Raw genomic sequence first — 13,007 nt, 5'->3', positions numbered from 1 at the left:
AGGAAAATATGAATGCTCTGCATCAGGCATTGAAGGCGTGAGTAAAACGTACAAACATTGATCCAAGATGAATACACAGCTAGGTGTTTCAATGTGCTCAATTTATGGACGAGAAGAAGGCAGGGGTTTGAAAAATTCATTTTCGGTGCAAAACATAAACAAACCGGCTGGCATATTCCCCGATCTAAACCAGAACATTTCTTGAAGAGCTATTGATTTGCTATCCCTGAAGGCATAATTCTGAAACTAGCTGGCGTTGAAGAATGGTCCTTTCTCATCCAGGACATGGAATTGAAACTTGGTTAGAGAATTCCATTATATATTTACCAAATTACATTGAAACTATATGATTATATCCCATACAAAAAAAAAACATCAGGGCACCCGATTGAAGCGATTTGGATAGGAAGAGTGGAATCGCCAACTTCCTATTGTTAACATCTCGTGGATAAAGGGCGGGCTCTTCTCCCCATCTATTGGGTCAATCTGGGAAACGAGGGCTACATTATAATATTGAATGTACGAACTTTCTTCTGGAAGGAGATTCTCTATTCATCCCGTGGATTCGCATAAGCGTCTTTGCTTATGGAACCACCCCACCCATTTTTGGCCCTTCATACAGGAGTCTGATGAAATACATACAATAGTATAATCATGATCAAATCGTTTGTCAGATATGGCCAGTGCTATCGGCAGGTGCCTTGCTACAATAGATGGTAGTATCATCATCATCATCATCAAAACATAAACAAACTGACTGGCTCTCCCATAGCCCTCTCCATCACCATCAGTGTTGGTGCTGTGTTTACAAAATTTTCCTTTGTTTGCTGTTAGAACTGTCATATTTTTCTTGTTTACTGTTAGAAAACAACAAACAATGCGTGGAAACACTAAGAGAAATATCGCAGATTTGAACTAGACATCAGGTGAAAATGATAATTTTCATTTTGATTCAGTGTGCAGCAAAAAAAAATCACTCTGTGATAGTGTTGGTAAAATCTGCTTGGAGACCTCAATACTAAAATCCAAGATGGCTGAATAGCGAATTTGGCAGATTGCATTGATCTGAATCTAATTCAATCAAAGCAACCTACGCCAGTGAGCGAATAGCCTTGCTCAGATGGATACTAAACAGCCTAAACAGCTATTATGAGCGATCGTTGCTGCGTAAACAATGTCTGTGGCCCCAGGCCACTTTGAAAAACTGCCATTTTTTTACTTCTCTACTGATTCTCCTAACTTTTGCTAGTTTGATAGAACTCGCCGATATCTGTCCCCTAGGTGCAAAATTACTCGAAAAATCTCTTGAAAATAAGCACTACAGTTGACTTTTATCAAAAAACTTATCACACTTAGTTTTTATTTCTGCAGCTCGGCAAAAATCCGCACAGCCGTGCGCCAGCAAAATAAAAAACTGATATTTCAGCAAAAATGGCGTTTGTTAGCTGATTTTCGGCAAAATATTTACTGATTTTCAGCAATTTTGACAGAAATCTCGGCAAAAAACATGTTTGCTAGGGCACGGCTGTGCGAAACTCGGTAAAACTTCAACATTTTGCTGAGATCCCGGTAAAAAAAATTAAGTTTGTACATTGTCTGTTCTCTGGGATCAGGGAGGAAATTTAGGTCAGGAGGAAATTTATTCAAATCTCCATAGAAAATTCATCTCAATTTCCACAAAAAATCATTCGAATTTTTACAGGAAATATATCCGAAAAAAAGTAAAATATTTTCCACATGTAGTTCTTTCAAATTTTTCACTTCATCCAAAATACATTCGAAGAAAATTCATCCGAAATTCATCTAAACTTTCAACGGAAATGTATTCGCATTTTAAACAGGAAATTCACTCAAATTTCCAAAAGTAATTCATCCGGATCTTCACTTGCAATGTTTCCAAATATTAACTAGGAATTCATCCACAAAAATCCATGTGAAATTCATTCAAATTTCCCAGGAAAATTATTCGAAATTCCACAGGAAATTCATCCAAATTTCCGCAAGAAAATCATTAGAATTTCCACGGAGAATTCATCCGAATTCACACAGGAAATTCATCCGAAATTCCAATCTCCGTTGAAATTTCATCCTTATTTCCACAGAAATTTCACATGAAATTTATCCGATTTTCCGAAAGTAATTCAGCTGATTTTATCAAATTTTTACATCATCAAAATTTCCAAGGAAAATCATCCAAATTTTCACAGGATATACATTCAAAGATCCATAGGAAATTTATTCCAATATTCGTAGGAAATTTATCCAAATCCACGATTTTTTACAATAAAATTCATCTGAATCTCCACAGGAAATTCATTCGAATTTCCATCGGAAATTCTTTCAAATTTCCGCAGGAAATTTGTTCGAACTTTAAACAGGAAATTCACTCGAATTTCCAAAAGTAATTCATCCGGATCCCCACATGCAATTCTTTCAAATTTTCACTAAAAAATCATCCAAGATGCCACGTGAAATTCATTACAATGTCCAGGAAATTCCTTCGAATTTCCACAGCAATTTCATCCGAATTTCCAGAAGAAATGCATTCAATTTGAATTCACCCGAATTCCAACTAGAAGTATTTTTGACCTTCTACCTCTAGTAGCACAGTTCGGATCGATTGAGTTGCTGCAACTCCAATGTGACTGAATTTGGAAAAAGTGGGAAATTTTTGTGGTACAAACTGCAAGGGCTGTCCAGTAAGTAGTGCTGAGGATTTTTTTTTACGTTGTTTGTATCTCTATTTGTAGTAAACTGGTAAAGTGATATGGTTTTATCATGAATTCATTAAAATCAATATAATATTCCGCTTCAGTGAACCGAAAAGGAGACTTCAATGCTTCTTGGATTACCATTCATCAAGTTTAGCAAAGCAGTAAAGTATTACTTAAAATGGATATAATATCCGAGAGGAAAAGGACTTCGGTGTATCGACCAGTTCGTCTGAAGGAGATGCCTTGGATGGGTGGTCAGTTAACTGTGTAAAGTGACCAATTCCACTCAGATTATGGATGTCTTTGGTAAACGGTCAATGAGTCTCGCAAGTAATGCCAAGCAGAAACAGGCTCAGACTTGTTTATATTGTTTAAATTATCCCATGGAACCATATGATTCATCTACCGTATGAAGAACAGAAGGTAAGAAAACCAATTATTGCGAGGCAGCTGTTTCCTTCTTTCATATGGACTGTATGAAATCTGCAGATTAATTGGTCTGGAATATGAACGGCATTAAATGTCATACAAAATGCTTTAGTTCGTTGGTTGAACAACTGTGTTTAACAAATGTTCAATGTTTCGACTTGAGACTGATCCTAAAACAGACACAATACTCTGAGATGTTCCAATATTTGCAGCTTTAACACTCACAGTGTGAATATTTTTACTGAAAAATAAAATAAAAATGCGAATACGCTGAAATTTCTGTAAAACAAGACTCACTCACCGTTCAGACACTTTATCTGATTTTCTCGCACTCGATGATAGTTGCACTCGAAAGGGAACCCTGTCCCATTATATTCTATTTAAAATTGTGTTTTGTTTGAAGCCAGATAACCACGGTACAGATGTAATTTATTGATGAAATAATTAGCAAAAGATGATGAAGAAGGATGAATAAAAAAATTAAACTGAAAAACATCACCTTTATTCAGTGCAGCCGAATATTTACAACCCTGCTCCCACTGTAAGCACGCTCAAAAAGATAACTCCTAATTTCGATATCAAAGTGTCAATCATGGCTTATGATGGATAAAATATGGCTTTGGCATTTATTCCAACATTTGAATCGGTCCATATGTGACCTAACACAGTTTAGTTTAAGGAGACTTGAAGCGATTGTCCCAGAATTATGTTCACGAGTGTATCATCGAAATGGATCTTCAACCCATCAAGTATGAAGTATGTATTAGGACCTATCTTTCTAAAGAGCTATTATCGATCTTCCTGACAAGCTTTTCTCAATTGCTTTTGTAATGCAAGAGAAGGGCATCACTGCACTACCGACCGACAATTGGATTAACCCGCTTTTTATAAATTCAGAAACCAATTTACCTATTTATTTCTCAAATGGAAGGTCGAAGGTTACTAATTCATTCTACACTGATCTTTTCAAAACAATAGATTATGAATATTGTATTGAAATTTGCCTATCACAGAAAAAAATAATGAAAAGTAATCAGCGCGTAAATAATAAAGACGTGGAAAATTACACTATTCTGGGCGTACACGAACCTCTTCCAACAAGTTCGCCCTAAATGTATGCAATTTACATAGCATTATGACACCATTTCGTATAAAAAGTGACATAATGCAATACAAATTGCATACATTCAGATGATAATATCGTTTAAATTTACGCTCTTTTGGCATTCCCTTTATCAGAAAAATATATTAAGCTCGTTTAGTGGAATGTATTAAACCGTCTAAGACGAATTAAGTACTGTCCATTTAATTCCACCAGTTAATTTTCGTTATCTTTGCAGATACGTATTTCGACCACAACTGTGTGGTCGTCTTCAGTGTCTTGTGAAGACGACCACACAGTTGTGGTCGAAATACGTATCTGCAAAGATAACGAAAATTAACTGGTGGAATTAAATGGACAGTACTTAATTCGTCTTAGACGGTTTTATTCCCTTTATGTGCATTACTTTCGTGTAAATTTCAACTACTTTTTCTATCTGTATACCAACTTGTTAGCTTAAGATATTTCGCCAGTAACGACGATCTTTCTTTATCATTCGATACCTCTATTGGTCACCTCCAAGTTTTCGAAGTTTTGAAAAATTAAAACTTAAAAAATTAAAAGCATATCGAAACTTTGACTCAATTATATCAATGGTTGTTATTTAAAACAACGCGTATAATTAGATAATTCGATGACCAGATCTTTAACCAGTTTAATTCCATATCAAAATTTCAACAACATTAGTTATGTATATTTTTACCTAAATTGTATACGTTTTTTGTACACAAATATTTTGGGGAATAATCGAAGATAATCACCTTCAGTATAACTTGAACCACGTTCGATATAAATAGCTGGAACAAAGTTAAGTTCCTAGGTTATGGATAAGAATCCGTCGGTTGTACCAGTTCTAGCCCTGAGTGTAGGACAACACTGACCAGAGGGATTTTTGTTATTTTAACAACAACCAATCAAATTTATAATAGATATTGTTACAATATTTCTCTGAAATCATTAACTTCCGTTGTTATTACTTTTGTTATGCACTCTTGATCGGGTAGAGTTCCGGAGTTCCATATTTTGCAATAGAAAATTTCAAAAAATCACTACAGTAAAATTAGAAGGGAAATATAATTGTAAAAGCAAAACTATAAGAACGCTACAGCCTCTATAACGGCTCTTCAACCCTATGAAACGGCTGTAATCATCATTCCAGTTAACACAGGATTGTGTATCGTGACGAACACGAGTGCAAAATGAAGGCCATCTACGTATACTTTGCCTACCAGCCACATGGAGGCATTCGCCTCATCATACTAATTATAGGGCTTCCACATTGAGCGCTGGCGAAAAGAGAACCCACATAGCGAAAAGAAATACTCAAAAGCTTTCACTCAACGAAAATCGTATCCTAATCAATCGTTCCGATAGTCAGTAATCGATTTGATTCTATGTCGTAGTTTGTTGTTTTTGTTGTTGTTTTAGCACATGCACACCAACTGTTGAAAAGCATCCTGGAAATGTCGGTCGTGTTTCCGAGCATTTTCTTGTCAGCATTAAAATATGCAGCATGTCATAAATGATAGAAATATTAAAACGGCCAGGCCCATCGTGCTGGCTTGAAAGTGGGAGATAATTCATAAACCGCCGGCAATCAGATTATTCAGTAATGAATAAGATGATCAACGAAGAGTTTTGAATTTACGGAAAGAAGAAACGGGGTCAGCCGTACCAGCCGTTCCATATTAAGGAGGTATATGAAAAGGTTAAGTTTGGAGGGACATGGCTAAGAAGATTTGTGTCCCTCCTTGCTGATCCTACTTCCAGGGATGGAACACAGGTATGTCTGTCTTATGTCCTGGCTCTTATGCCTAGGCATAAGATTCTATGTCATATTCATTAATTGATTCTATGTCGTAGTTTTCTGCGTAACTACTAAACAGGCAACATTGCTGCTCATGGCGTGAAAGATAGCGTAGACCATATTATGTGGACAGAGCTCCGTTTTTGTTCTCAATCGAGTAAACGGATATTTTTTAAATTAATCCCATGAGCAAAGTTATTTTACAGTTACTCAGCTTGATAACTTGATTTATTTTTATTGTATTGCGTGAAGAATCATAAACGCGCAAGGCTCTATATGACTTTACTATAGTTTGCTTACATTCCCTTCAGCTTCAATCAGCAATTGGATCTAGTAAATTTTTGCTACAAGTTTTTTTATTGATTCCCTATGAGTTCGCCGCTCGAAATACAATGGGAAAATATTTGTAACAAAAACTACAAAAGTGAAACCTAATTTATTTTTATCTTATTTTCAAATAAGAACAATACTTGTCGATATAAGATCTGGAACAAACATAACCACAATCTTCAATGTTTCAGGCTTCAGTTTGACAATTAAACCAATTGACCTTTCCTGTCAAAAAATTTTAGTCGTTCAATCGATTCTTTATTTTATCTAAGGTCAACTTTGCCGAATTCTTCGACGCCTCCAAGAATTTTTAAAATTTAAAACAAGAAATCGAAAAAGTGTTGTTTTTCAGATTGGCCTAACATTTGCCCGATTTTGAACGAACATCGGGTAAATTTTTCAGGCTTCAAAAATGTGGGTTCTTTGGGAAAGCTGACCTTAAATAAGCCAAAGATTCGACTGAGACAATAAAACGAGATACAATTTTTGACGGGAAAAGTCAACTTTATTTGCACCACCCCGGCGTTTCAACAGATCCAGTTAATTTAAGTGCATAATGCACCCACGGGGCAAAATAGCCTCACACATATAATCTTTTGTAGGACATTTATGAACGAGCATTATCGATACAATTCAATATTAATTATTCATTATTGAGCTCCAATGGGAAAAATGTGCAAAATTCTTTCACTTTCACTTAAATTCAACGATTGTCGTTAAGACAAACCAAACAACCTTGCGTTCACCATTATTTTACATGCAATTGAGTCATTTTAAACCACAATTCGATAACGATAGTTACGATAAGCGAGGATACCTTCGAGGTGGTCGATTTATCTTCTATCTTGGATCCATGCTAACGGCTGATAATAATGTATAGCAGAGTGTAAAATAATCAAAATTTTTTGGTGAAGTCCATCTTTCTTCACTTGTCAGTTCACTTCCAGACACATTCATAGTCGGCTCTGGAATGTCAATATTTGGTTTTGTTATTTGTCATTGAATATGTATGCACAATCTACAAATTGATAAATTATCTGAACTCTGAACACGTTTTAAATGAGTAAAGTAATTTATCACACAGAACTGAATCTGGTTTTCATCTGCAAGGCACATTTAACGGTAAACATCAATATAAACAATGCTAATTATGTTTTTTTCTGCACATAGTGAGCACACTCAGTGACAGTCGAATGAACGAGTTTGTGGAGTAGTCGGCTGCAGAGTGTAAAATAAAAGAAATTTTTTAGTGAAGTCCCTTTTTCTTCATTTGTCAGTTCACTTCCGATACATTCATAGTCGGCACTAGACAGTCAATATTCAGTTGAATATTAGTCATTGAATATTTATGCACATTTCACAAATTGATAAATTATCTGAAATCTGAATACGTTTCAAATGAGTAAAGTGATTTATCACATAGGACTGAATTCGATTTTCATCCGCGAGGCACTTTCAGCGGTAAACATCAACCTAAACAATGATAATTATGTTTTTTCTGCACATAGTAAACACATTCAGTGCCGGAGACGAGCCAGCCTCGGGCTGAAAGTCTCCTTAATAAAGAAACAAAAAAAAATCAGTGACAGTCGAATGAGTGAGTTCGTGGAGTAGTCGTCTGACTATGTCATTCTATGTTTTGAATATTCATGCGATGTTTGTCAAAATTCGGACCGAAGTTGCTTCATGAAGATGAATATTTTAAGCTCTGGTCGGCTGACTATGTCATTCTATGTTTTGAATATTCATGCGATGTTTGTCAAAATTCGGACCGAAGTTGCTTCATGAAGATGAATATTGTAGGCTCTGAAAGTCGCGAAACACAAAGGCGCATGATCTGTGGAAGCTGCGCCTTTTACGGGCTCCAGAAGAAACGGCGGTCAAAAAAGATTCACACCGGTACCAAATGTATCATGTACAGAACGCTCATAAGACCGGTGGTCCTCCACGGACATGATACTTGGATCATGCTCGAGGAGGACTTCCAAACACTCGAGGTATTCGAGAGACGCGTGCTTAGGACGATTGTTTGGGATGTGGCAGTGAAGGATAAAATGTATGACCAGAGTGTAAAATAATCGAAATTTTTTGATGAAGTCCATTTTTCTTCATTTGTCAGTTCAATTCCAACACATTCATAGTCGGCTCTGGACAGTCAATATTCAGTTGAATATTAGTCATTGAATATTTATGCACATTTTACAAATTGATAAATTATCTGAAATCTGAACACGTTTCAAATGAGTAAAGTGATTTATCACACAGGACTGAATCCGATTTTCATCCGCGAGGCACTTTCAACGGTAAACATCAACATAAACAATGCTAATTATGTTTTTTCTGCACATAGTAAACACACTCAGTGACAGTCGAATGAATGAGTTCGTGAAGTAGTCGTCTGACTATGTCATTCTATGTTTTGAATATTCATGCGATGTTTGTCAAAATTCGGACCGAAGTTGCTTCATGAAGATGAATATTTTAAGCTCTGTGTATGACATTATTAAAAATGACCAAAGTCATCTGATATTCAATGCTTCTTCAGAAAAACTTTAGGACTGATGGGAACTGATTCTAGAAAAAAAGACCGAAAATTGATTAAAATTGTCATCAAACTTTTCTTTAACATTTCTATCGTTGAACTGATTTAGCCATCGCAAGACAAAATTAGACAACCTGAACGTTGTCAGCCAACAGTGGGTCATCACAAAAATGATCTCATTTCCCTAATTAGCTTTGTCGAGAGATGGAATATTTTGATCACTGCATCTCTTTTTAAACTCGGAAACCGTTGACAATATTCTTCTCTGTGCCTACTTGATTGTGGGACAAGTAGGTAAAATGCGACAGAAGCAATCAACTTTTCGTCATCGCAAAGAAATATTATACAGTCAACTCCTTACACCTCGATATTATTTTCTCAGTCCCTTCAATTGCCTAACCAAAAAATAATATCCTAGATGTTTCTTTACACAATAATTTAAAAAAAAGTGATTTCTCTGGGAAAATGTTACAAAGGATTTTCGTAAATTAAACTTTCTAAAATACAGCAACATGATGGTTCAATATACAAAAAAATGTTGTATTTACAATTGATAACAGACGTCATTTTTCTCCTGTATATCCAAATAACAGAGTGTTTGTAATACAATCACCTTCATCTTCAAACTAAGTATACAACAATCTAAATATTTTCGCACAATAATTAGGTTTTTAATTTTGAAAAAAAAAAGTTGATTTTTTTTTTCATTCGATAGAATGTTTTTTTCTGAGCCACAACACATTTTATTTACACTCATAGACATGTTTAAAATACATTTTAAAAGTTTTTGAAAATGAATAATAGTAAATAGTAAAATCAAGTTCGGGGTGTTCAATATGCGAAATTATTAGGTTTTGATTTAAAATAGTTCCCGTGCACCAAAATTCATGAAATTTCAGATTTAGGCTCAGTTTTTTTTAATAGATTCAAGTATCCCTAAAAACAATTGAAGGTAAGTTTTGTATGACGATCGTAGTGTGCTGCGGTAAAAACCGCATGTCAAGTTTTTGGGTTGCGCTTTTTCCCAGACTTTTACGATTTCTGATAAATTTTCTGAATTTAGTAACGCTGTGGACGGAAAGATTCCACCTGAAGTAGTTTTAAAATGTGCAAATACGCACCGCCATCTATTTGGAACTATAGTTTGTGAAGGAATTTCAAGTTAATATATTCGTTGTGAATTCTCAGTCCTCCGGATAAGTAGTAATTTGGTGAAATTGTTTCGATTTGTTCGATTTGTTTATGAAACTAAATACGAACCGGATTGATAAATCCGGAAGTTTGCTCATGGGTCCATTATCCAATTGATAATGGTAGCATGAACATGCGGGGCTTATTGTAAGCAAAAGTGACCTCGGTTCGGACTGGTCCTGAAATACCTGGCAGTCTGAAATGGGTCACTCGAGCTGCGGTAGAGCTGGCACCTTCTAACTCCCGGACTAAATCTGATTGTAAAACAGTCAGTTTTGCCTTTCTCGTATACTAAGTATACGTAAAGGCTATATGATCGCTCCAAAACAAACTTTTTATAGAAGATCCGGAGACCTATACTGCCGCTAACCGCAAGTCGAGCACATCTGTATATGGGACTCCATATACAGATTTGCTCGACTTGCGGTTAGCGGCAGTATAGTGTTATATACCGATTTTTTTTCATAACATCACTGCCGGCCGATGCAGGTTAGAATGGACATACACATACACACATAATTGAAGGAAAGTTTCGTACATTTTTTACGAACAAGAGACAATTTACTTTGGTTATTGATTTTTATGTTTTTGAGTCCGGGGTCCCTAGTAGCCTTGCGAGCAAAGACGTAGGATTGCCAGTCCGGAGATGGCGAGTTCGATTCTCAGTCCGGTCTAGGGTGATTTCGGGTTGGAAACATTCTTAACACCCTAGGCATAGTGTATCCATTGTAATTTCCACACAAGATACATAACATATTCATGCAATGCGGGCATAGAAAAGCTTTCAATCAATAACTGAGGAATTGCTAATAGAATACTAAGTTGAAAAACAGGCTAAGTTCCAGTTGGAATGTAGAGCCATTGAAGAAGAAGATTTTAAGTCCAACCCATTCTATTGGAACTTTTTTGAAGTTTCTACTAGTTTTTTTTTTTCAAATTGCGTAAATTGAAAATATCTTATGATTTGATTACTAAACTATTTTGAGTGAAATTACATAAATTGTACTCTAATATTCCAACTATGAAAGAATACTGATTAATATATCATATAGAGATGCAGTTTTATCTATATTTTTTCTACAAAGATTTACACATAATTGATCACGTAGATGAATCGCAACAATATTATTGTCACTGCCGAGCAACAAGTAACGTGACCCATTCCCCTAATCACTATTGGTTCTCTCGAAAACCAAATAACGATAACCAATCACAAAATTTCCAGCCTTTCACGTTCAACCCCCTTTCGGCTGTTTATTTGATTGCACACTCGCCATAGTTGGGCTTCCATGGAACAAGTTTTTGTCGCCTTTGTCCACATCTGGTCTATCAACAAACCAACAAAGACTGTCTATCTTTGTGCACACAGTCACCCGCTTCTCAGAACACGAACCGCATTTTCCCTTCATCCCTTATGCATCGCCTCGCATTGACATTGATGCATCTCGATCGAATCACAATGTCGCGCGCGCATTTTCCCATTTTTAGTTTCAGCGAGTTTCTGTTTTTGTTTACACACTAACCGCCCGCTCATCCTCATCAGGTTGGACGATCTCTCGCTCTTCAAGCAAAGTCGCCTACAACTGTCGTAAAATGAGGAGTGTGGTGTGGATATTGGCACCCGTTCGGTGAAAATAGGTTTCCGTTTCACTGACCTCCACAACTAAGTGTTTCGATTATGTAAATTGATTTCCGACTCTTTGAATGCAACTGCGTAGATTGAAGTATATAACGATTCAATTTGAAAGACTCACTTTTTGATTTACTGCTTCCGTCGAACACTAGTGGATGAACTTGTAAACTACTTCCGCAAACCGTTGGTTATCTTCCTGTCTGGAAACACGCGAACACACTTCCCGGGTTCAGTATACAGAAAAGGATCTGATCCGTTGATCACAACAGCGACCGAACTTTACTCAAAACAATTCAAAATAAAACCGTTTTTCCAGCTGATTCACACGCAACAAGCGGAATGTTGAGGACGACGACGATCGGGCCCACACTGACTGGTTTGTTCTACGCCTGACGAATGACTGTTCGAAAGCAGCCGGTGCGCGATGCATTTATACTAGCGTTCGGGGTGAACTGCAGATGGGATTCCGTTCCGGGCGGCGGTAAACGGGCTTCTTCCCTAGAGGCTGCGGTGTGCAATCCGCCGCCGCGACGGGAGTTTGTTATAACGGATGGATGGATGGATGGGTAGGTATCTACTGGATGACGCGGACGCCTGGTTGGTTTTAGTTGATATGATGACGACACGCGCGAAGCCAGTATAGGAAGCGGCGCAGCGCGCGAGCGGTTTTCATTTCACGCGGTGCTCAAGTGGCTGCTTATGTTGATATGGCCTTTGATTGAACAGAATTGATACACGCAGGATTTTTGGGTGCAGAATTCCGAATTTGCGTAGTTGTTTCATGTGGTATCAACGATTGTTGAGCTTGTGTAACAGGCTGGGGGTCTCCAGCTGGATTGGCGAGCAAAAGCGGTGGCTTGCCAGTACGGAGACTGCGAGTTCGATTCATTGCCTGTTTTGAGATTTCGTGTGGATATTCAATTGATATATGCAATTGCAACTTATAAAGGCGACATGAATATGGCTGTGAAAATGCTAATGGATAAGCATGTTAGGTTTCGCATGAATGCAATTCCCACGGAAAGTATCACTATTTTTAATACTCCACGAGAACACCTGAATTTGTTCACGAATCAGCTTGTTTTTACCTTTAATATTGAAATCACAAATACCTAGTACGAATAATTTTGGAACATAAATTTGTGGAATTTAAAGCATGTAAACATGGAATTTAAAGAACTGCAGCCTATTAAGAACAATGATTAAACCCACTGGTATTTTTTAACAGCAACCACTCGCTGATGAATTTAGTTACATTT

General features: G+C 36.7%; 1 protein-coding gene across 1 annotated transcript in view; it reads right to left on the bottom strand.

Moving 5' to 3' along the window:
- LOC134204252 (glutamine synthetase 2 cytoplasmic) overlaps nucleotides 1–12,155 on the bottom strand; it is a 68,072-nt gene extending 55,917 nt beyond the window's left edge. The window contains exon 1 of the mRNA XM_062679090.1: nucleotides 11,870–12,155. The gene's annotated coding sequence lies outside the window, so the exon portion shown is untranslated. The remainder of the gene's footprint in view (nucleotides 1–11,869) is intronic.
- Nucleotides 12,156–13,007: the final 852 nt, after the last annotated feature.

The sequence above is a fragment of the Armigeres subalbatus genome, chromosome 1, assembly GCF_024139115.2.
Source record: "Armigeres subalbatus isolate Guangzhou_Male chromosome 1, GZ_Asu_2, whole genome shotgun sequence".
Classification (NCBI taxonomy): domain Eukaryota; kingdom Metazoa; phylum Arthropoda; class Insecta; order Diptera; family Culicidae; genus Armigeres; species Armigeres subalbatus.
This window is presented reverse-complemented; position numbering and strand designations above follow the sequence as displayed.